Source organism: Schistocerca nitens, chromosome 8, assembly GCF_023898315.1.
Source record: "Schistocerca nitens isolate TAMUIC-IGC-003100 chromosome 8, iqSchNite1.1, whole genome shotgun sequence".
Classification (NCBI taxonomy): Eukaryota; Metazoa; Arthropoda; class Insecta; order Orthoptera; family Acrididae; genus Schistocerca; species Schistocerca nitens.
Genome location: NC_064621.1, coordinates 539,061,374 through 539,082,992, shown reverse-complemented (window position 1 = coordinate 539,082,992; position 21,619 = coordinate 539,061,374).

The following is a 21,619-nucleotide window of genomic DNA, read 5'->3' as shown; positions in this document are numbered from 1 at the left end:
TATATATATATATATATATATATATATATATATATATATATACTCCTGGAAATGGAAAAAAGAACACATTGACACCGGTGTGTCAGACCCACCATACTTGCTCCGGACACTGCGAGAGGGCTGTACAAGCAATGATCACACGCACGGCACAGCGGACACACCAGGAACCGCGGTGTTGGCCGTCGAATGGCGCTAGCTGCGCAGCATTTGTGCACCGCCGCCGTCAGTGTCAGCCAGTTTGCCGTGGCATACGGAGCTCCATCGCAGTCTTTAACACTGGTAGCATGCCGCGACAGCGTGGACGTGAACCGTATGTGCAGTTGACGGACTTTGAGCGAGGGCGTATAGTGGGCATGCGGGAGGCCGGGTGGACGTACCGCCGAATTGCTCAACACGTGGGGCGTGAGGTCTACACAGTACATCGATGTTGTCGCCAGAGGTCGGCGGAAGGTGCACGTGCCCGTCGACCTGGGACCGGACCGCAGCGACGCACGGATGCACGCCAAGACCGTAGGATCCTACGCAGTGCCGTAGGGGACCGCACCGCCACTTCCCAGCAAATTAGGGACACTGTTGCTCCTGGGGTATCGGCGAGGACCATTCGCAACCGTCTCCATGAAGCTGGGCTACGGTCCCGCACACCGTTAGGCCGTCTTCCGCTCACGCCCCAACTTCGTGCAGCCCGCCTCCAGTGGTGTCGCGACAAGCGTGAATGGAGGGACGAATGGAGACGTGTCGTCTTCAGCGATGAGAGTCGCTTCTGCCTTGGTGCCAATGATGGTCGTATGCGTGTTTGGCGCCGTGCAGGTGAGCGCCACAATCAGGACTGCATACGACCGAGGCACACAGGGCCAACACCCGGCATCATGGTGTGGGGAGCGATCTCCTACACTGGCCGTACACCACTGGTGATCGTCGAGGGGACACTGAATAGTGCACAGTACATCCAAACCGTCATCGAACCCATCGTTCTACCATTCCTAGACCGGCAAGGGAACTTGCTGTTCCAACAGGAAAATGCACATCCGCATGTATCCCGTGCCACCCAACGTGCTCTAGAAGGTGTAAGTCAACTACCCTGGCCAGCAAGATCTCCGGATCTGTCCCCCATTGAGCATGTTTGGGACTGGATGAAGCGTCGTCTCACGCGGTCTGCACGTCCAGCACGAACGCTGGTCCAACAGAGGCGCCAGGTGGAAATGGCATGGCAAGCCGTTCCACAGGACTACATCCAGCATCTCTACGATCGTCTCCATGGGAGAATAGCAGCCTGCATTGCTGCGAAAGGTGGATATACACTGTACTAGTGCCGACATTGTGCATGCTCTGTTGCCTGTGTCTATGTGCCTGTGGTTCTGTCAGTGTGATCTTGTGATGTATCTGACCCCAGGAATGTGTCAATAAAGTTTCCCCTTCCTGGGACAATGAATTCACGGTGTTCTTATTTCAATTTCCAGGAGTGTATATATAGATAGATAATTATTATGAGACGATACATGTTGAATTACTTATAATCATGTATAACGATGGGTGATTTCTTGCAAATTGAGCTACTCTAACTAACGATTCGGGGATAAATGTTTTGTGTTCTCGATTTTTTATCTGCGGAAGATTAGAAGACAGTAAAAATCTTGCGACTCACCTGACATGTACGACGATTGTCCAGAAAGTAAGTTCCTATCGGTCGCGAAATGGAAACCACAATGAAAATCAGAAACAATTTATTTGCAGGAGTTAGCTACACTTTCCAGATACTTCTCTACATAGTCGCCACTCTGACTTAGATATTTTTCGGAGCGTTATACCAAATTTCCAACACCATCGTCATAGAAGGCAGCCGCCGGTGCTTTCCGATAATTCTCTACGCTGGTCTATAGCACGTAGCCTGCGCCCAAGTGTTGTCTTCGTGTCCAGCGTTTCGTGTGAACGGAGATGATACCCAGGACGAGCCAATTAGGGCTGTGTTGTGGGTGATCGAACACTTCCCATCGAAAAGGCTGCAGGGGCGTCTTCACTGCCGCTGCAGAGTACGGCTGAGAACTGCCATGAAGAAGGAGGTGCGTGGCAGCTGTGTTAGGTGTGCTGCATTCATTAAGGCGAAGCCTCCCAATGGGCCCTCCTACTTGGCGGGGGACATCGTTGTTCTAGGCACCTTTACTCGCTCACAGTGCGCTCACAACTGAAAAGAGCGACTTGATGCAATCGACGATCATACTAGAGACACTACCAAACACATCTGTGCAAATCTTCATAGGGTTTTCACTGTGGTGTCCGTTTCGCGACCTATCGGAACTTAGTTTCTGGACAAGCCTCGTATTCGCGACACACCAATGCGTCGCAACATGCCGGTTGAGAAACAATGGGTTACAGATTCGTGGACAATTCTAAATGCCGAACCGTTACTAGTGTTCAAGTCGTGCACAGTATCATCAGTTCTGAAGCGACGATCATCACGAAACATTCGCTCAACTGTCTCGATGTTCCTGTCCAGTTTAGATGTGGGTGGCCGACCCTAACGCTATTCGTCGCAGACAAACGTCCACTTTTCCTTCACGTAGCAGCTAGCATCATATTGCAGCTACGTTCTGCAACTAACTCCGGCAGTTTTAGTTCCTTCAGTGAACGGAAAACGAATCACTCTCCTCGTTTCTTCCTTGGTGCTTACAGACAACGGGACACTCCTAATAACATACTATGGAACCTATATGAATCGAGCGCCTTCAGACACCATGGTACCAAAATGCTGCATTAGATACTTTAAACTGATGTTCCGCTAAATATTGTATCGAAAAGGCATGCCGCGCGGGATTAGCCGAGCGGTCTAGGGCGCTGCAGTCATGGACTGTGCGGCTGGTCCCGGCGGAGGTTCGAGTCCTCCCTCGGGCATGGGTGTGTGTGTTTGTCCTTAGGATAATTTAGATTAAGTAGTGTGTAAGCTTAGGGACTGATGACCTTAGCAGTTAAGTCCCATAAGATTTCACACACATTTGAACATTTGAACAGGCATAACACATTTTAAATATATCCTACTACGTAGCCGATGTCAAAATTTTAGTCTCCACGAAATTCCTTGTTCTTATAAAAGAATCACCTACTACAGTAATGCCATCAGGAAACGTCAAAAAGTTATACTAATGTCATTAAATGGCCGGCCGAAGTGGCCGTGCGGTTAAAGGCGCTGCAGTCTGGAACCGCAAGACCGCTACGGTCGCAGGTTCGAATCCGGCCTCGGGCATGGATGTTTGTGATGTCCTTAGGTTAGTTAGGTTTAACTAGTTCTAAGTTCTAGGGGACTAATGACCTCAGCAGTTGAGTCCCATAGTGCTCAGAGCCATTTGAACCATTTTTTTTGTCATTAAATTTTGATATATGGGTTACCTTGAAAGTTTCACAGTAGTAGGCTTGCCAGGGTAACACGTGCAGTTGTGTGAACCGCTGTGCCAAGATAGCTTAGTGGCTAATGTAGCTAATGAAATTTCGGGAATACCTTTGTCTAGATAATATATTTATTACCATTGCGGTACCACTGGTTGATGTAAGCGTGAGATAAGCCATCGAAAACGCGAAATGCTGGTATATTAATAACCCGTGTAACAGCCAGACTGTTGAATGCAAGCATGCGAATGTGCACACATTGTGTTGTACAGGTGTCGGATGTTAGTTTGCAGGACGGAGTTCCATGCCTGTTGCACTTGATCGGTCAATACAGGGACGGTTAGTGCTGTTTGTGGATGATGCTGCAGTTGTCGTCCGATGATGTTGCATATTTGCTCGACTGGAGAAAGATGTGGTGATCGAGCTGATCGGGGCAACATGTCGACACTCTGTAGAGCATGTTGAGTTCCTGCAGGAATGCTGTTTAAGAATGGCAGCGCGACACGTAGAAGCACCTGACTGACGTACATATCTTCACTCAGTGGGATAAACATGAGAGTGGTCCTGCTGTCATAAGAAATCGCACCCCAGGCCTGGTCCAGTGTGTTTAGGACGCAGACAAGTTGGTTGCAGGTCCTCAACTGGCCACCTGCTAACCAGCAAACGGCCATCAATGGCACAGAGGCAGAAACGCCTTTCAAGAGACAACACAACAAACCTTCACTCTGTCTTCCAATGAGCTCTCGCTGAACACCACGGATGTGGAAATGGGGGTGGTTTGGAGTCAGTGTATGCCCGCTATAAGGTGTCAGGCTCGGAGCTGCCTTTGAAGTAACCGGTTTGTAGTAGTTCGTTGTGTCACTGTGGTGTCAACTGCCACTAAAACTGCTGCTGCAGATGCAGTACCACGCGCCAGCGCCATGCGCCGAACACCATGGTCTTCCCTCACGGTAGAGCTACATGGCCGCCCGGAGCCCAGTCTTCTTGCCACTGTACATTCTCGTGACCACCACTGCCAGCAGTCATGTACAGTGGTCGCACTCCTGCCAAATCTTTGTGCAATATCGCAGAAGGAACATCGTAGCTCTATTACACGACGTCGTTCAAACTCGGTAAGGTGTTGGTAATGGCATCTTTCTCGCCTTAATGACATTCTTGACTAACATCAACTCACCACGTCCAATCTCAAAGGTAACCAACGCTGACGACCACTACAGCGTGTATTTAAAGCAAACCTTATTTTCATACTCATAGTGACACTACTAGCGCCATTCTTATGCGACAGAATCTGAATAGACATGCGTACCAACTTTCGTTTATGTCATACCATTACTTCTTGGTCTTGTGATTTCTTTTTGAGGCAGTGGATAAACGACTTGCGGTGCTCAGCGGTCCAGGGATTGTTTTGGCTCTACGAATTTATGGCTGACCGACCAAATCGCAGCAGTGGCGGTAAATTATAAACTCTGAAATACTGTCAATGTAGACGCACCAGTAGTGTCATATAGCGGCAGAATTTTTAGCTGAACCAGATGAAATAGGAGCCATCACTACTGCAGCACGAGAAAAGAGCCTGCTCCGACTGGCCGACTGCTTGCTTCTTACAAGGTAGTGGGAGGAGCGATGTGTGATCGTTGGACATGTGTTCAGCATGTCGCCAAATCCTTCAGCTGTTATTGCTAGCTGATGAATCCTGGTGGTGCCTTTGCTTCCTTATTCAAGCAGCTCGTCACCTGGCCTCACGGCGCTGAGTGTAGCCCGTTCCATAGCACCCTACCTAAGAAAATGTTTGAAGACGTACGGGGAATCGAACCCGAGTCTTTCCGCGCCGAAAGCAGCGACGCTAACTCTTGGGCTATCAAGGCAGTCAGTAAAATCAAGAAAATCAGTTGCACCTAAATTAATTAGCGTACAACACCCTTGAGACACACCGTTGGAACTGCGTGAGAATGATAGCGACTGTGGAATGCCATGTATTTTATTTCTGTCACCTGCTGTTCTTTATTAATAGCCATCAAATAAAAGTGATTTGTGCTAATTTCACGTTTCACAGAAGCTCAAACGCATCAGCATATGGTACTTTTAGTATATAGTTATAGTACAGCGGCTGTTTTGTTAAGATTTATGCGTTTTAGGCGGTGTTACAGGCAATAAATTTCAGGAAATAAATCATCATATCAACTTGCAACACTATTCAAACCACACAAAGTCAGAATCAATTTTCACACAAACAACAAAATACAAAACAAAATAATTCATAACATTAAAACATCCAGCCCAGGATAACACAAATCAGGTATGTACAAATTAACTTGTGACAGCTGTTCTTGCTACTACATAGGACAGACAGGAAGACATTCTGAAATCCGATTAAAAGAGCACACTGACGCACTCCGTTTAAATAATTTAAATAAATCCACTTTTACAGCCCATCAAGTCCAAAATAGTCATTCAATCACAGATATAAAACCAAACCTTCACATTCTACACATTGTAGGCAAAGAATAAAAATGGACCTCCTGGAACAACTGGACATTTTCATGTATAACAATAAAACACCCCACATCATCTTAAATGAACAAATTGATTTAGCAAATAATCCATTCTTCCAAAATCTTAAAAGAGTCCTTAAATTTGAAAAACTAATAAATACTGTACTCATCCACTCCCATAAGCGTTCCCCACCTCGCTCATACCACACCTAAACACCATCTTCTCTACCTCTCTTTTTTACACACACACACACACACACACACACACACACACACAATCTTCTCTCTCCCTCACTCCCTTCCTCCCTCCCTTTTCCTTCCTCCCTCACTCCCTCCCTCTTCTCCCTCCCCCTTCTCTCCCCATATGTATATGGGGATGTATATGTATATGTATGTATTCTAAAATATCTTTATTCAGCAATGAGAACCATGCCAAACATAACTTCACTACCAGAAATATTGTCCTAAACACTGTGTTGTAAATTTTGTAAATAGCATAAGAAAATTTTGCAATGTAAAAATGTAATACTAAATTATTATAAAGAAAGTAATGTAATAAATATATATTTTACTACGATTGCCGCAGAAAACGAAAAATTAACAAAGAAAATCCCTGCCTCCACAAAACTCTTTGGAGATAACAACAGCCACACCCTTTGGTTTGTTTATATTTTGTATAGTATGTGGGAGTCGCTATCGATGGAAAAGTATCTGTTTCACTTGAAATTTAACGATACTGGAAAGCATACATTATGTTTTCCAGAGCAGTGCCTTCGACAAGAATGAAAACAGAATAATACCATCAAATTAATCTTAATATTCTTCCCACATACAGTGCTCACTTTTTCGTCTCTATATTTGCTACAGATGCACGACCCTCACAATACTCCAAACTAAATTGTACCATCTGATGATGAATCACCAGGCGATTCGAAACCGGTCATGAACAAATAAAAATTGAAGAAAAACGGCGATTGGCTGCAGTAATTCCGGAAACCTTAAATAAATCATTAACAAAGTGATATTGGCGTCATATTGTGGAGCAGGCAATTTCACTTAAAATGGGTACCATATAAACTGAGGTGGCAAAAGTCATGGGAAACCTCCTAATTTGGTGTGGGACCTACTTTTGGCGGGAGTAGTGCAGCAACTCCACTTGGCATGGACTCGACAAGTCACCGAAAGTTCCCTGCAGAAGTATTGAGCCATGCTGCTTCTGTAGCCGTCCATAATTGAGAAACTGTTGCCGGTGCAGGATATTGTGCATGAACTGGCCTCTCGGTTACGTCACATAAATGTTCGATGGGATTAATGTCGGACGATCTGGGTTGTCAGATCTTCACTCAAATCATCCAGAATGTTCTTCAAACCAGCCGCAAAGAACTGTGCCACTGTGGCATGGCACATTGTCATCCATAAAAATTCCATCGTTGCTGGGGAATATAAAGTCCATGAATGGTTGCAAGTCGTCTAGAATAGCCGAACGTATCTATTTACAGCCAATGATCGGTTTAGTTGGACCAGAGGACCTAGTCCAAAAATGGTTCAAATGGCTCTGAGCACTATGGGACTCAACTGCTGTGGTCATCAGTCCCCTAGAACTTAGAACTACTTAAACCTAACTAACCTAAGGACATCACACACAGCCATGCCCGAGGCAGGATTCGAACCTGCGACCGTAGCAGTCGCACGGTTCCGGACTGCGCGCCTAGAACCGCGAGACCACCGCGGCCGGCGGACCTAGTCCACACCATTATAGAGCCACTACCAATTTTCACAGTGCCTTGTTGACAACTTGGGTCGTGGCTTCGTGGGGTCTGCGCCACATGCGAACCATACCATCAGCTCTTACCAACTGAAATCGTAATCATCTGACCAGGCCACGGTTTTCCAGTCGTCTAGAGTCCAACCGACATGATCATGAGCCCAGGAGGTGGGCTTCAGACGGTGTCGTGCTGTTAGCAAAGGCACTTTCGTCGGCCGTCTGCCGACATAGCCCGTCAACGCCATGTTTCGCCGCACCACCCTAACGGATACGTTCGTCGTACGTCTCACATTTTGGCCGGCCGCTGTGGTCTAGCGGTTCTAGGCGCTCAGTCCGGACCCGCGCGACCGCTACGGTCGCAGGTTCGAATCCTGCCTCGGGCACGGATGTGTGTGATGTCCTTAGGTTAGTTAGGTTTAAGTAGTTCTAAGTCTAGGGGACTAATGACCACAGATGTTAAGTCCCATAGTGCTCAGATCCATTTGAACCATTTCGTCTCACATTTATTTTTCTGCAGTTGTTTCAGGCAGCGTTGCTTCTCTGTTAACACTCACAACTTTATGCAAATGAGGCTGCTATGGATCGTTAAGTGAAGGCCGTCGCATCGCGTTGTTCGTGGTGAGAGGTAATGAATGAAATTTGCTATTCTCGGCGCACTATTGCCGTTGTGGATCTCAGAATACTGAATTTCCTAACGATTTCCGATATAGAAAGTTCTATGCGTCTAGCTCCAACTACTATACAGCGTTAAAAATCTGTTAACACCCGTCGTGCGGCCATAATCACGTAGTAACCGTATTACGTTAATTAGCTGAGTACAAATGGCAGCTCCGCTACTGCACTACCGTTTTGTACCTTGTCTACGTGATACTACCGCCAACTGTATACCTGTATGTGCATATCGCTGTCCCATGACTTTCTGTATCTTCAGTCTAATATAATGATAGGTGCAATGGCTGAGATGTACAATCTAGAAACTATTTGAAAAAGTCGTAAATATTATTATCATTCGTGGAGTTATGTTCTGTCTGTGTAACTGATTGATGACAGTTTGTTTATTGCTATACGCGTTTCGCTTCTCTTATTTGTGAACCATCTTCAGTGGCCTGTAATAAACGTATTATATGGCAATTACAATATGTTACTATGTTACACTTTATTGTGTAAGAATCAACTTTTGTAGCACAAATTTCGTGATGTGAAATTATCGATCGATTTCTAACGCTGCTATCCCATATGTGTGGTCCTGGAGATGTGTTCATTAGTCTCCATGCTCCAGTTGGCCGATTTCCGGCGTTATTTCACCAACATCGTATTCAACAGATCACGTACGTCATTGGCACTTTATATTTTGTGTTGTGTTTTCTGTGTGTAGTGTTGCCAACTGTCGCTGTGTGTTTACCACTCGTCTTTTATTTTTTTTTTGTCTGTGTGGTTTAATATTTTCATTTGTTGTGTGTGTGTGTTTTGTTGTTTGGAAAAATATCGTTCTTTCTTGAGAGTGTGATTTTTTTTTACTGGATGTGTGTGTGTGTGTGTGTGTGTGTGTGTGTGTGTTTGTTTGTTGAGAGAGAGAGAGAGAGAGAGAGAAAGGGTGGAGAGGAAGATTCATTGGTTATTTATTCTGGTTATGTTTCGGATCTCTGTTTGCTATGGCTTTAGTGGTGAACATGATCAGAGAGTTGTTTATATGGATTTGGTCACTGAGTACCTTCTTTTTTATTCCAATGGCTCTTTGTATGTGAAAGTTTTCTTGAAAAGTCAGGAGCTTCTTGTTATGATTATTCACTCCAATAAATGTGATGTCATATTCCACGCTGGATGGTTCATGTCCATTTTTATCAGGCGTTCGGCGAAGGTAGAATGGTTATTTTCGCATTTACAACTTCTTATGTTTGCAACTTCTTATATGTTCTTTATATCCTTCCTGTCATCCTCAGATATACTGCTTTACATTCTTGGTACTCTAATGGTATATAGCTGCTCCTTGGTATTTGTCTGGTTTGTATGTTGTTTGCAAATGTGATTGTAGTGTGTTTCTAAATCTGTAAGCAATGTGTAATCCCTGTTTCTTTAGTATATCTGCTATCTTGTGTGCTGCTTTGTGTTTGTATGTCAAAGTGTACCATTTTTTTCTGTTATTCATATCATGACTGTTACTGTTTTGTGTTTCCATATGTGCTTTATTGTCTGTGAGGTTCTTTGGTGTTTGTGTTCTCTGCTTGTTTTTAGTTTTCTTTAGTTGTGCGTGTTCACCGATGGCAGTGAACTCGTAAGGAGGAGAAGATAGTTCAAGAAAACTTACCGAGGGAAGCTAACGTTTGCGAAATCTTTTTATTATACCCACACATACTCTGCTCGTTATGGAAAGAAGTACAAAGTGATTACTGGTGGATGGTTGTTCTACTCCAACATTTTGAAGAGTCAGAGTGGCTATAAAACTTCCAAATAAACAGACTGACTTATTTTTGTCCACAGAGTTAGCAAATTTTTGTCAAGTAACTGACTGCGTTCGAGAGCTTTTATTACTATAAGGGGGAGTGGGTATGGCAACTTACAGTTTGACAGCTATGAAGGATATATACTTGTTGCGAAGATGTTCAGTTTCCGATTCAACAAATATGTAAGTATTTGTACGAGGTGCGTTTGAAAAGTCCGTGCGAAGTCCGAGAGATGGCACCATCGGTTGATATCGAGGTCATGTTTAGTTAGTAGCATCTTTGGAAAGAACGCACACCAAGTTTCAGTCACATTGGTCTATTTCTTCGTGTTTGGCATTCGTGTGAATCAAGGAAGTCGAGTGATTGTCAAAAAATGGACGAAAAAGAATTTCGTGTGGTGATTAAACATTACTTTATGAAAGGCAAAACGCCTCAGGAGACTAAAGAGAAGTTTGATAAACATTACGGTGACTCTGCACCTTCGATTAGATGAGTTAATATGTGGTTTCAAAATTTTCGGAGTGACCATATGCGCACAAGTGATGCTGAACGTTCTGGACGTCCGCGGATGTTACGACTCGAGAAATCATTGATAAAACCCATGATATGGTGATGGATGACAGGAGGGTTAAGGTGCGTGAGATTGCTAGTGCTGTGGACATCTCGAATGAACGGGTACATAATACTTTGCATAAACATTTGGATACGAGAAAGCTATCCGCAAGATGGGTTCCGCGATTGTTCACGCTTGACCAAAAACAGAAGCGTGTGAATGGTTGCAAGGATGGTTTGCAGCTGTTCAGGAAGAATCCGCAGGACTTTAAGCGTCGTTTCGTCACTCTGGATGAAACATGGGTACATTACTATATTCCAAAGACCAAAGAAAAATCTGAACAATGGGTTAGAAACGGAGAATCTGCACCAAAAAAGGCGCAGACCATTCCTTCGGCCGGAAAGGTTATGGCAATTGTCTTTTGGGTTTCGCAAGGGATAATCCTCATCGACTATCTGGAAAACGGTAAATTATTACCGGTGCATATTATTCATCGTTATTGGACCGTTTGAAAACTGAGCTGCGAGAAAAACGCTATCGACTGGACCGCAAAAAAGTCCTTTTCTTTTGGTCACAAAATTAATGGAAATAGGATTCCAACTCGTTTCACATCCCACCTATTCTCCAGACGTGGCTCCGTCGGACTACTATTTGTTCCCCAATTTGAAGAAATGGCTGGCAGGACAAAGATTTTATTCAAATTAGGAGGTGGTTGCAGCAACTAATAGCTATTTTGCAGACTTGGACAATTCCTATTATTCGAAAGGGATCAACAAATTAGAACAGTGTTGGACGAAGTGTATAGGTCTAAAAGCCTATAAGTCGAAAAATAAAAATGGTTTACGCCAAACACGTAAGTAGTTTTTATTTTTACACGGACTTTTCAAACGCCCCTCGTATATCTCTTCTCATCTAATAAAGATAAAATGTGGTTCTTTATAATTAAATAAAAGAAATGAACAAGTCCCTGTTTAGTTCAGTATTTCTTCTTTTCTTTCACTCCAACAAAATCATTAAGGTCACATTCATCAATGATTTTAAAAGCAAGTAATATCCTGACAGCCCAATCACGATATTAAAACAGTTGGAGCGTTTCCACGGAGAGCAAAACCGATCGTGGCAGCTGAAATTCGGCAGCCAGAACAGCATTTCCAGAAACGGGTAAGGTCAACCAGAAGCGATGTTGGAAAATCAATTTATGGAAATTCGGGTTTCGGAACCCACGTAAGCGTAGTGATCCTGACAACTTCAAACCGTTCCTGACCAGCTTAACCCACTGCACGAACCACAAACGGTTTGAATTCGGTCGAACGCCACGTTTGCTCTGCGCACCCTCGTGACCGTTGAAAACTACCGCTCGAGCGAAGCTGTTATTATGCTAAACCACCGTTAAATTTTACGGCTGCGTCTCTGATAACAAGCTACTGTATGACCCACTTCGTGACCCATTGGGAGGCATTACAGTAGGTTGAACAGTTTTGTAACTGAATATTTCTCATGACATCCGTCAGCGTTTTCTCGCCTGTATTCCTTTGTAGCTTGTGATATAATTCGTTTGAATTCTCTGCTCTTTCTTCCAATCCAAGAACATTTCTAAGCACTCGATCTACATCTACTGTACAGGACGGAAGACTCTTTGTTCATCACTGCCTAAACTTTCATGTAATAAATGTTGGTTGTCATATAACATAACCGATACTTTCGACCACAACCAAAAATTACTTGAAACAATTCGTCTCCTTTCATATCAGCTATTTTATTTAGATTTACTTTACTAATTATCATCGCGTGATCCAAGTTATAGTTTTTCCGAAATTTTGCCCAAATCACCCACGCCTTGTTCACACTGACATGGCAGGTGATGCGGTTGACAGCCTCCTTCAACTAATCCCATCGCGCATTGTACGAGTGCACTGCTCAAATAATTTTTTCTCGTTTTTCTTAAAAATGAATTTTTAAGCAACTGTGGTACCTGTAAGCCAAAGCAGGAGGTCATAATACTTCCATACAGGAATTACGTTTCGTTTTAAAGACGATGTTTTTATTATTAACGTGAATTAAAGCATTGACAAAAATACACTAATAATTTTTGATATACTTTGTCTTGACATAATCCGATTCCAGATTTGTAATCTACTAATCAAATGATGTACGAATCAGTGGCATTTAGTTCAATTTAAATTTTTTGGTAGTTATCTTTTTGCTGAGTTTTTAGTTCATCTCAGCATATTTCAAAATTTTTCTGTTCTTATTCTTTTCTCATTCTTCGTCTTGGCTCGTTACAGCCCGTGTTTTAGCTTGTTCGCTTGGTCTGACAGCTTTATTTTCTTCTTCTACACCCGAAATCTTGTCCTGAGTTCAATGCGTTGTTTCTTGCGTTCCTCTGCCCATTATTTCAAGTGCTGATTTTAACCTTCTTTGCGGGTGTGTGATTCGCAACTAGGATCACGAAGACTTTGCATTCTCTGATGGTATTTTCTATGGCGTTCTTTTCTTGGAGGCCCTTCTTAACTTTTTGAAACGAGTGAGTTTTATCTTTTTTGAAATTACTACATTAAGTAGTGTTTTAGTTAATCTATTCGTGTCCATTCTGCAGATGTGACCAAAGAACTTTAAGCGTCTTCTGCGTACTGCATCAGCGAACTTATTTATTGTTGTGTATAGGTCTGTTCTTCCTTTTTTAATTCATGTGTCATACATTTTTCTGAATATTTTTCGCTCTTTCTTTCCAATTTCATCAATTTTTGAGTTGTCTCTTACAGATGTAGCTTCTGAGACTTTTGATATTGCAGGAAAAATAACGTCTTGTAATGACAAAGTTTCGCATAACGGGATATCACACGTTTATTGCGGTAATTCCATGTTATTCTGCACGTTTCCTTGAGTTTAGTGGCTCCTTCAGTTGGCTTTGTCTAGTCAGATGGTACTATAATTTCTCCGAGAGACTTAAAAGACGACACACACGAAATTTTCTCATATTTCATCTGTCGTGTCCTTCTGTTTTTTATGTAAATTTTCCATCTATGAGTCTTCGCATACAGTATTTGGAGCCTTGACTTTGATGCTATCTAGTGTAACTTCTCTGTGACATACTTAGTTTCTTCATTGGTGTTAGTGAAGGTAGCTAAATCTCCAGCAGAAGCTGGGCACTTTACTTTGCTCCTCTGTCCCGAATTCCCGACGTTTATATCCTCCACCCTCGATGTCTTTCCTCCATACTGTGCATACTTTGCCTCTCACTATGTTAAACAGAAGTAGGGACAGGCCATTTCCACGTCGAACTCCTGTACGTACTACAGAAGGCTCAGATATTTCACCAAGATAATTCACTTGAGACGTCACGTCTTTGAGAGTCTAACTGATTAGTTCTTTAGTCTTCCCTTGTGTCTCTACTTGTTGGGGTCTGCTCTAGTACCTTTTCTAAGTAACGGGCGTGGAAGACGTTTCTGTCAGTCTGCATAAATTTCAGAAATGGGAGCATATAAGCTCATAAGATTTATGCACTCTTAACATAAATGTGAGAATCTGAAACGATTACAAATGAGTAGAAGGAACTTGTTCAATTAACACATTTTAAACATGAATTGCTTATGAGCAGAACCAGTAATCTGCGAGGTTTCCCAAATTATATTTTTGTACCCTGAATCTTGCTAAAATGACCTTCAGTGTCACTTGAAACTGTATAAACAATAATATAATTCAAGACATGCTGTTATTGTGACATACAGCTTTGTTGATGGGTAAGAAATACGACACAACCCACCACAGTAAAAGAAAGCCCTTCAGCTGTAGGTAATTAGTTAATTGCGGCAATTACCAGCGGCGAGACTGGAGCCACAGGTGGTGGTTTGGCTTGTCAGCTTCAGACCGAGCTGTGTGCTTCTTTTGTGAGTTACAGGACTGTGGGAGTACTCTCTGCGGTCGTACTGGACTCCAGCAGGTACATATTATTGTTTGTGCTGAAGACTAATAGTAAACAAACTTATCTGAAGTTTTTGTCTGTTATTCAGACCTTTATAATCACAGAAGATGTTGTATGAAGCCATGGACTATCAACACAGCAAGAAATTAAGGTAAGTATTTCAGTGGGAGTTGTGGATATGATCTCAAGCCGATAGTCCCTGATGCAGAGTTACGCTCACTATACCTGATGTTGAAATGAATACTTTGGTATGACACTTACGCTATACCGCCTAATGAATAAAATATGGAATATCAGAGCAGCTATCTGATTGGTTTGAAAAGATGACAGCGAGTGGAAGACAGCATACCGTTCTTAACAAAGAGGAGTCTTCAGCAGTAAAAAGTTTTTCTCAATGAGGTCATCTTGCTTTCAACAGCTAGTGATTTATTTTACAATTGTAATTTCGGCTTTTGTGGCACTTTCAAGCATCAACAAAACTTAATAATACAACGTAATGAGAACAATGTAAAGTGTAATTGACAGTACATACAACCACTTTTGTAGTTTTTTGACGTTCATATGTTTACTAGAATTTTGACAAATTTGGGTCCAGTGTAGTTGGTCCACTGTGTGAGATGGACCAGTGGCGTGTTTCAAAAATGCATTGCTAGAAAGCAGCTCCCGCTGCTTGTGAGGTAGTTCGTTCATGAAAAAACTTGGTGCAAAAGTGCTGCTGTTCTTTTCGTGCTAGTTCTGGAGAAAACTCACATTCTCTGTTCTGATAAGCTTAAAAGTTTTACCGTGTGATTTTATAATTTTAGTACTATGGCTTAGTTTGCACAATATTGATACAGATTTATATTGCGAGACTGACAAATACGAGGTGCGGCTAGAAAAAAACCGGACTGATGCTGGAAAAAACATTTATTTACAATTATTTACAATTTCATGTTATCTCCTTCAATGTACTCTCCTCCTCGGTCTCTACACCGCTCCATACGAATTTTCCACTGTTCATAGCAATGCTGCAGATCATTTTCGGTAAGCCCATACATTACTTCCGTCGCTTTTACTTTTACTGCTTCAACAGTCTCAAATCTAGTTCATTTCAAAGCTGACTTGACTTTAGGGAAAAGAAAAAAAGTCACAGGGGGCCAAATCTGGTGAGTAGGGTGGATGATCTAAGATGGGAATGTTGTGTTTTGCCAAAAACGTCTTCACTGACAACGCACTGTGAGCTGGGGCACTGTCTTGGTGAAGGATCCATGACTTTTTTCTCCACAAATCGTTCCGTTTTCTCCGTACTCGCTCACGTAGGGTAGCCAGGACGCTAATGTAGTAATGCTGATTCACTGTTTGTCCCTCTGGTACCCAATCAATGTGCACAATCCCTTTGATGTCAAAAAAAAAAACTATCATCATTGCCTTGAATTTCGATTTTTACATTCGTGCTTTTTTTTGTCGTGGAGAACCAGGAGTTTTCCAATGCATCGATTGGCGTTTAGTTTCGGGATCGTAAGTAAAAAACCACGATTCATCGCAAGTAATAACATTTTGTAAGAAGGTGGGATCACTTTCAATGTTTTCCAGGATGTCAGAACAAATCATTCTTCGGCGTTCCTTCTGTTCAATTGTGAGACACTTTGGAACCATTTTTGAACACACTTTGTTCATGTTGAAACTTTCATGAAGAATCTGCCTAACACTTTCCTTGTCAACTCCTGTTAACTCAGACACTGCTCTGATTGTTAAACGGCGATCTTGTCGAACTAGTTTACCGATTTTTTCAATGTTTGCATCAGTTTTTGCTGACAATGGTCTGCCAGTGCGAGTGTCATCACTGGTGTCTTCGCGGCCATCTTTAAATCGTTCAAACCACTCAAACACTTGTGTTCGCGATAAACAATCATCGCCGTACAATTGTTGTAACATTACAAACGTTTCACTTGCAGATTTTCCTAGTTTGAAACAAAATTTGATGTTAACACGCTGTTCTTTCTGTACACTCAACATTTTCCGACGCAAAGACAAAACGTCAACTACTTAAAACAGACGCCACGGGCAGACTGAGTGCAGGAGGCAGATGAAACTCGAGCAGTAGGCAGAGCGAGAGTCACGTGACAGGCCACGCGACTTTCAGCCTTATTGCATTCGTTTTATTGTTTCACCAGTACTAGTCCGGTTTTTTTCTAGCCACACCTCGTATGTAGGCTTGGAACTAATCTAAAATCGCCACCGAGTGCGGTACCTGCAGATAGAAGTCGTGGTGGTCCATTTCTCCCAGACAGTCGGGAGAGAAGGACCAGCGTTATTTTGGAGATGTGGGCCACGTGTTTTAATGTTGCGGAGATGGACCGCAGTTAAGTTATTTCAAGGCATGTGCAATAATCCCACTGAAGATGGCCACATTTCCAGACTACGCTTATTTGTCGGGAGATAAGTCCGTGCTAACAAGTGGAAGAGCAGAATTTCACACATAGGCCAACTAGCCACTTCAAATCTCATCAAAAGACCCAGTGGCCCCAAGCACATCAAAAGAGCAGAGTTATTTGGACAAGTCAAATTGCCTCACTCACTCGACGTCGGATTCCACTCATACTAAACCTAAAACTTCCAAGATTACCACTTGAAGACTGACTACTCTTAATCAATACAGACAAAACTTTTGGAAGAAATTTCACCTGTTCCTTCCACTGATAAATTTTAAGAGGAATGTAGCAACTGTATCAAAGGGCTAAATTCTGCTGAAAATATTGAAACTGTAAAGAAAAAAGAGAGATAAAAAGAGAAAGTAAACAGAAAAAGCCAAAAAAGTCACAAAAAAGGGAAATACTGTTTAAGAGAAAAACAGACTGAAGAAGAAAAATACAGCAAATACAGCAAATAGCTCACCGAAATCATCAGTTACAGACATTGTAGAAAACAAGAAAAAAAGCTTTTATAAATAGGATGAAACTGAATGCGTTGGATGTTTTGACATCTACTACGAAACTAGTAACAATGACGATTAGATTCAGTGTGTTTTCCGTTCATGATGGTGAGATGAAAGTTGTTCAACATTTGGTAATAAGCGTAACTGCTGTGGTGAGAGGAAGATGCTAATTCTTGAACAAAACCACAACTCATTAGAAAAGTCAGTGTTCAATCAAGATTTATAATAAACTGATAAAATATTTTTGATTAAAGTCTTTAATAGTATAGTTCTGTATTCCATACAGCATATTCCAAATGCAAAAGTGTAATTTTAATTGTCTCTTTTCTTCACGTATATCCATTTTTATGTGGTCCGTTACGCCCAGTACACCGTCCATCACATCCATACAAAACATGTGGGTGAGAAGCGCCACTCACGTATATTTTCATTATATCATCTCTTGTGTTTTAAGTGGCAGTGTCTCAAGCATATATTGTATTTACGTTTATATGACCCTCTATACGAACATACTGCCAGAAGTAAAAAAAAGCTGAAAAAAAACACAAATTTTGTGCTAAAGGAAAAAGGTGGTCCAGCTCTCGCAGACTTACCCTATAGGTGGGCGTTAGGCAGAGATAACAACGTAATACGCACATCAAAGAGCAATTAGCTATCGATGCCATACAGTTCTACACTCCTGGAAATTGAAATAAGAACACCGTGAATTCATTGTCCCAGGAAGGGGAAACTTTATTGACACATTCCTGGGGTCAGATACATCACATGATCACACTGACAGAACCACAGGCACATAGACACAGGCAACAGAGGATGCACAATGTCGGCACTAGTACAGTGTATATCCACCTTTCGCAGCAATGCAGGCTGCTATTCTCCCATGGAGACGATCGTAGAGATGCTGGATGTAGTCCTGTGGAACGGCTTGCCATGCCATTTCCACCTGGCGCCTCAGTTGGACCAGCGTTCGTGCTGGACGTGCAGACCGCGTGAGACGACGCTTCATCCAGTCCCAAACATGCTCAATGCGGGACAGATCCGGAGATCTTGCTGGCCAGGGTAGTTGACTTACACCTTCTAGAGCACGTTGGGTGGCACGGGATACATGCGGACGTGCATTGTCCTGTTGGAACAGCAAGTTCCCTTGCCGGTCTAGGAATGGTAGAACGATGGGTTCGATGACGGTTTGGATGTACCGTGCACTATTCAGTGTCCCCTCGACGATCACCAGTGGTGTACGGCCAGTGTAGGAGATCGCTCCCCACACCATGATGCCGGGTGTTGGCCCTGTGTGCCTCGGTCGTATGCAGTCCTGATTGTGGCGCTCACCTGCACGGCGCCAAACACGCATACGACCATCATTAGCACCAAGGCAGAAGCGACTCTCATCGCTGAAGACGACACGTCTCCATTCGTCCCTCCATTCACGCCTGTCGCGACACCACTGGAGGCGGGCTGCACGATGTTGGGGCGTGAGCGGAAGACGGCCTAACGGTGTGCGGGACCGTAGCCCAGCTTCATGGAGACGATACCCCAGGAGCAACAGTGTCCCTAATTTGCTGGGAAGTGGCGGTGCGGTCCCCTACGGCACTGCGTAGGATCCTACGGTCTTGGCGTGCATCCGTGCGTCGCTGCGGTCCGGTCCCAGGTCGACGGGCACGTGCACCTTCCGCCGACCACTGGCGACAACATCGATGTACTGTGGAGACCTCACGCCCCACGTGTTGAGCAATTCGGCGGTATGTCCACCCGGCCTCCCGCATGCCCACTATACGCCCTCGCTCAAAGTCCGTCAACTGCACATACGGTTCACGTCCACGCTGTCGCGGCATGCTACCAGTGTTAAAGACTGCGATGGAGCTCCGTATGCCACGGCAAACTGGCTGACACTGACGGCGGCGGTGCACAAATGCTGCGCAGCTAGCGCCATTCGACGGCCAACACCGCGGTTCCTGGTGTGTCCGCTGTGCCGTGCGTGTGATCATTGCTTGTACAGCCCTCTCGCAGTGTCCGGAGCAAGTATGGTGGGTCTGACACACCGGTGTCAATGTGTTCTTTTTTCCATTTCCAGGAGTGTATGTACTGCAATTTTGAGTCTCGTGTGGGGATTTGCCAGTTACTTTCGTTGGACGCACACCAACTGGATTAGGGGGTTGAGTGGTTTGTATGCATTATGACAGATTGACACATCTAAAAGCGTGTACTTACAAGACAAAATAATACGGAAAATATTTATTTCTGAGGTTCGTTTGTTCATTGAGTGTGGATTGTGGATGTTCTTAAACAGCTATAAATTTCAATTTCTACTAGAGCGTCCATTAATCTGCCTTTCTCTATCCTATGTAGTACCTTTAAAGATTTCTCGATGCTGCTGATGTTAGGATTGCAGTTTCGAGTATGTGCACTAAAGAAAGGTCTGCAGTTCTCCCTTACGTTTGTGTGCGCTCTGAACCTGATGGAGAAATATCTACTTGTTTGCACCACATAGATACTCTATTTCATCAAAAGTATCCGGACACCCCCAAAAATATAATTTTTTCATATTAGGTGCACTGTGCTGCCACCTACTGTCAGGTGCTCCATACCAGCGACCTCAGTAGTAGTTGGACATCGTGAGAGAGCAGAATGGGGCGCTCCGCGGAACTCACAGACTTCGGACATAGTCAGGTGATTGGGTGTCACTTGTGTCATACGTCTTTGCGCGAGATTTCCACACTCCTAAACAATCCTAGGTCCACTGTTTCCTATCTGACAGTGAAGTCGAAACGTGAAGGGATACGCACAACACTAAAGCGTACAGGACGACGTCGTCTGTTGACTGACAGAGACCGCCGACAGTTGAAGAGGGTATTAATGTGTTATACGCAGACATCTATCCAGACCATCACACAGGAATTCCAAACTACATCAGGATCCACTGCAAGTACTATGACAGTTAGGCGGGAGGTGAGAAAACTTGGATTTCATGGTCGAGCGAGTGCTCATAAATCACATATCACGCCGGTAAATGCCAAACGACGCCTCGCTTGGAGTAAGGAGCGTAAACATTGGACGATTGAACAGTGGAAAATGGCAGGGTGTGGATATGGCGAATTCCCGATGAATGTCATCTGCCTGCGTGTGTAGTGCCAACAGTAAAATTCGGAGGCGGTGGTGTTATGGTGTGGTAGTGTTTTTCATGGAGGGGGCTTGCTCTCCTTGTTGTTTTGCGTGGCACTATCACAGCACAGGCCTACATTGACGTTTTAAGCACCTTCTTGTTTCCGACTGTTGAAGAGTAATCAGGGGTTGCCTTTGCGTCTTCCAATCGCACGGCCTGTGGCGGAGTGGTTACACTACAATAACATCCCTGTAATGGACTGGAATGCACAAAGTCCTGACCTCAATCCTATAGAGCACATTTGGGATGTTTTGGAACGCCGACTTCGTGCCAAATCTCACCGACCGACATCGATACCTCTTGACAGTGCAGCACTACGTGAATAATGGGCCGCCATTCCCCAAGAAACCTTGCAGCGCCTGATTTATCGTATGCCTGCGATAGTGGAAGCTGTCATCAAGGCTAAGGGTGGGCCAACACCATATTGAATTTCAGGATTAACGATGGAGGGCGCCAGAAACATGTAACTCATTTTCAGCCAGGTGTCCGGATACTTTTGATCACATAGTGTACTTTCCCGTTCACCATACTTGATTTTATAGACCCCTGAATGTGAAAAAGGTTTTGTTTCGTGGGTGGTGTGTCTGACTAGTGTCCCCAATTTTGTTGCTCATGCGGAATCCGGTTGGTACATTAATTTTACGAAAATTATAGGTTATTATCTCTGAAATGGTACTGTAGTAAGGTAAAGCAACATATTTCGTTTTTTTGGTTCTGCATCTCTTGTTAATGTTATGTCTTGTTGCTTTTATTATGTAATTTTAGCCTTGCAGTGTAGCCGCGCGGCTCCTCTGTCGGAGGTTCGAGTCCTCCCTCGGGCATGGGTGTGTGTGTGTTGTCCTTAGCGTAAGTTAGGTTAAGTTAGATTAAGTAGTGTGTAAGCCTACGGACCGACGAACTCAACCATTTGGAGCTTACCACCACCACTATTATGTAATTTTGTAGTATACATTTTGTCTAGCGTATGTTGTAGCATACACAACTCCGCTAATTTCGT